The following is a 4,396-nucleotide window of genomic DNA, read 5'->3' on the forward strand; positions in this document are numbered from 1 at the left end:
TAAAGTGGTATCTCATTGTGGTTTTGATTTGCATTTATCAGATGATTAATGGTGTTGAGCATTGGAATCTTTTCACTTTCTTGATGATGTACTTTGAAGGACTAAAGTTTTAGTTTTAATAAAGTCTAATTTACGCATTTTTTTCTTTTTTTTGCTTGTGCTTTTGGTGTCATATCTAAGAAACTATTGCCTAGTCCAAGGTCATAAAGACTTACTTCTGTCTTTTCTTTGAAGAGTTTTAGAGTTTTAGCTCTTAGATTTAACTCTTTGATCCATTTTGAGTTCATTTTTGTATCTGGTGTGAGTTAGAGGGTCCATCTTCATCCCTTGCATGTGGATATCCAGTGTCTTGGCACCATTTTTTGAAAAGACTGTTCTTTCCTCATTGCATGGTTGTGTGCTCTTGTCAAAAATCGATTGACAGTAAATGTGAGGCTTTATTTCTGGACTTTCAATTCTGTTCTGTTGATTGATATGTCTGTCCTTATGCCAGTACCACTCTATCTTGATTACTATATGTTTGTAGTGAGTTTTAGAATTGGGAAATGTAAATTCTACGGCTTTGTTCTTTTTAAAAACTGTTTTGACCATTCTGAGTTTCTTAAATTTCTATGAGTTTTAGGATTAGCTTGCCAATTTTTGCAAAGAAATCAGCCGAGATTTTTGTTGGGGATTGTATTGAATCTTAGTTCAATTTGAAGAGTTTTTCCATCTTAACAATGTTAATTGTTCCGATCTATGAACATAGGATATCTTTCCATTTATTAAAATCTTCAATTTCTTTCAATGATGTTTTGTAGGTTTCAGCGTACAAGCTTTGTACCTCTTTTGTTAAAGTTATTCCTGTGTGTTTTTTCTTTTTGATGCTATTGTAAACAGAATTTTCTTTATTTCATTTTCTGTTTGCTTATTGCTACTATAAAGAAATACAGTTTCTGTTTGTATATTGATCTTGTATTCTGAAACCTTGCTGAACTGGTTTATTAGTTCGAATAGTTTCTTAGTGGATTCATTAGAATTTTCTTTTTTTTTTTTTTTTTTTTGAGACAGAGTCTCGCTCTGTCGCCCAGGCTGGAGTGCAGTGGCACAATCTCGGCTCACTGCAAGCTCCGCCTCCTGGGTTCACGCCATTCTCCTGCCTCAGCCTCTCCGAGTAGCTGGGACTACAGGCGCCCGCCACCACGCCCGGCTAATTTTTTGTATTTGTAGTAGAGACGGGGTTTCACAGCGGTCTCGATCTGCTGACCTCGTGATCTGCCCGCCTCGGCCTCCCAAAGTGCTGGGATTACAAGTGTGAGCCACCGCGCCCGGCCTAGAATTTTCTATATGCAAAATCACATCATCAACTAATAGGATATTTTTATTTCTTCCTTTCCAAGCTGGGTGCCTTTTATTTCTTATTCTTACCTAATTGCCTTGGCTGGAACCTCCTTCACAATGTTGAATAGAAGCCGCGAGAGCAGACGTCTTTGTCCTGTTCTTCATTTTGTCTTGATGCTTCATCTGAAAAAGAATCAGTTCTTTTACCATTAAATATACTGTTACCTGTGGGTTTTTTTTGTAGAAGCCCTATATTAGGTTGAAGAAATTCTCATCTATTCCTACTTTGTTGAGTGTTTTTTTCATCATGAAAGGGTGTTAAATTTTGTCAAATGCTTTTTCTGCCATCTATTGAAATGATCCTGTGGATTTTGACATTTGTTCTGTGTGTGTGTGTGTGTGTGTGTGTGTGTGTGTGTGTGTGTGTTTGTGTTGGGCTTTACTTGGATCAGGTAGGCTTAAGGCAGGCCATGCTGCAGGAGAAGGGCCTGTAAACCAGTCAATGCTGCTCTTTCATGCAGCCCTGGGACCTCAGGGCTGAGCTCCACAGGCGAGGGGCCAGTTAGGCCCCTCAAAGCAGACACAATGACTAACAGGAAGGAAGGTCAGGCTGGCTTTAGTGCAGGGAAGGGTAATGTTGGGAGGGAGACATTCCTGAAGGAAAATGGGTAGCTGAGGCTTTAAAGGGCTTGGATGGGACAGGGGTTTAGGGGAAGTGAAGAGGGCCAATAAAGTCTTGGGGGTAAAGAAGGGAATAAACAGGAGAAAGGAACAAGAAGGCAGGTGCTGGGGTGTAGAGTCCAGCTGCTCTCCACAGCCTGGGCAACAGGCTCAGTATAGGCAACTCACTCCCACCTCCTGGCCTTCAAGGTACTACTTGTTGGCCCAGACAGCCATCTTTGTGAACACAGGTCTTGGGAGGAAGCAGCTGGATTTCATGTAGGCAGAGATCTCCAAGCCCTCGAATCAGGAGATGAAGTCCTTCAGGTATGGGGAGGTGTCCAATCACTTGGGCTCAAATACTTGGTTTTTCTCAAGGACACCATAAGCAATGAAATCCACAAGTGTGATCTTGTCCCCAGGAAACCATGGCTGCTTCTCCAGAAACTGTGAGTAGAGCTTCAGCATTGCAGGGAGTGCCTCCAGGTATCCTGGCTTCAGTTTCTCAAAATCTGGGTTGTAGTAGAGTCTGGCCAGCTGCACATGGTTGTCCACAAGCTGGTTCTCCAAAATGTCTTCCCAAATCTTCTCCCCTTCTGTCTCCCCACACAGGTTGTGCTTGTAGGCATTGCAGCCCAGGATGGCCTTGCTCTAGGTGCTCTTGTGAGCCCCATCAATCAAGTAGGGCAGATTGGGAAAGTCCAGGACCAGCTTGAATTTTTCATTCAGCCACTGGCTTCTGTCATAGTCAGGAGCGTCCCCCATCGTGTACTTCTTTTCCTCATGGCTTGAGTCTGTGTATTGCAAGAGCAGGCAGATGGCGTGGGCCAGCCCTCATATGTCTTAGTACCCCAGTGTCATGGGCATGGTGCTGGTCGGTGCAGACTCTGCAGAAAGGCCCATTTACTCTATCGATGTGGTGTGTTACGTCAATTGACTTTTGGATGTTAAAACAATCTTGCATTTCTGGGATAAATTCCACTTGATCATGGTATACACCATGATCCATTTTACATATTGCCAAATTCTACTTCCTAATTTTTTTTTAGGATTTTGCATCTTATGTGTAAGAGATATTAGTCTGTAGCTTTCTTGTGGTGTCTTTGGTTTGGGTATCAGAGTAATACCAGCCTCATAGAATGAGGTGGGAAATGTTTCCTTCTCTTCTGTATTTTGAAAGAGTTTGTGAAGAATTTATATCATTTATCTTTTAAAAATTGTGGTAAAATACACTAATATAAAAATTTCTATCTTAACCATTTTTAAGTTTACAATTTAGTAGTGATAAGTAGTGATAAGTATATTCACATTGTTGTGCAACCAGCTTTCAGAACTTTTTTTTTTTTTTGAGGCGGAGTCTCACTGTTGTCACCCAGGCTGGAGTGCAATGGCACAATCTTGGCTCACTGCAACCTCCGCCTCCCGGGTTCTAGCAGTTCTCCTGCCTCAGCCTCCAGAGTAGCTGGGATTATAGGCATGCTCCACCACGCCCAGCTAATTTTGTATTTTTAGTAGAGACGGGGTTTCACCATGTTGGCCAGGCTGGTCTTGAACTCCTGACCTCAGGTGTCCATCTGCCTCGGCCTCCCTAAGTGCTGGGATTACAAGTATGAGCCACCACACCCAGCTCAGAATTTTTTTATCTTGCAAAATGGAAACTCTATACCTATTAAACAGCCTCCCATTTCCCCTTTTCCCAGCTCCTAGTAACCAATGTTCTATTTTCTGTTTCTATAATTTAAAAAAATTTTTGAGACAAGATCTCACTATGTTGCCAATCTAGAGTGCAGTGGTTATTCTCAGGCACAATCATAGTGCACCACAGCCTCAAATTCATGGGCTCAAGCAATCCTTCTGCCTTAGCCTCCCAAGTACCTGAGACTTTAGATGCATACCTGGCTTTGTTCCTATGATTCTGACTGCTCTTACGTACCTCGTATAAGTGGAATCATACAGTATTTATCTTTGTGTGATTGGTTTATTTCACATTAGCATAATAATGTCCTCAAGGATCATTCATGTTATACCATGCATCAGAATTTTCCTCCTTTTTAAGGCTGAGTAATATTCCATTGTAGGTATACGTCACATTTTGTATATCCATTCATCTTTTGATGGACACTTTGGCTGCTTCCATCTTTTGACTATTGTGAATATTGCTGCTATGAACAAGAAATATAATATATCTTTGAGACCATGCTTTCCATTCTTTTGGATACATATCCAGAAGTAGATTTTCCAGATTATATGGTAATTCTATTTTTAATTTTGAGGAATCGCCGTGCCATAATACTATCATAGAATAACACCATAGTGGTATTATTTCTTTTTTAAATGCTTGGTATAATTCACCAGTGAAGCTCAGACTTTTCTTTTATTTTAGTATTAATTCAGCCTGTTTAGTTGTTATAGGTAT

At 40.9% G+C, this 4,396-nt stretch overlaps 1 pseudogene; it reads right to left on the reverse strand.

Moving 5' to 3' along the window:
- Nucleotides 1–2,122: 2,122 nt before the first annotated feature.
- LOC129472139 (glutathione S-transferase Mu 2-like) lies at nt 2,123–2,847 on the reverse strand (annotated as a pseudogene).
- Nucleotides 2,848–4,396: the final 1,549 nt, after the last annotated feature.

The sequence above is a fragment of the Symphalangus syndactylus genome, chromosome 2 (genome assembly GCF_028878055.3).
Source record: "Symphalangus syndactylus isolate Jambi chromosome 2, NHGRI_mSymSyn1-v2.1_pri, whole genome shotgun sequence".
Taxonomy (NCBI): Eukaryota; Metazoa; Chordata; class Mammalia; order Primates; family Hylobatidae; genus Symphalangus; species Symphalangus syndactylus.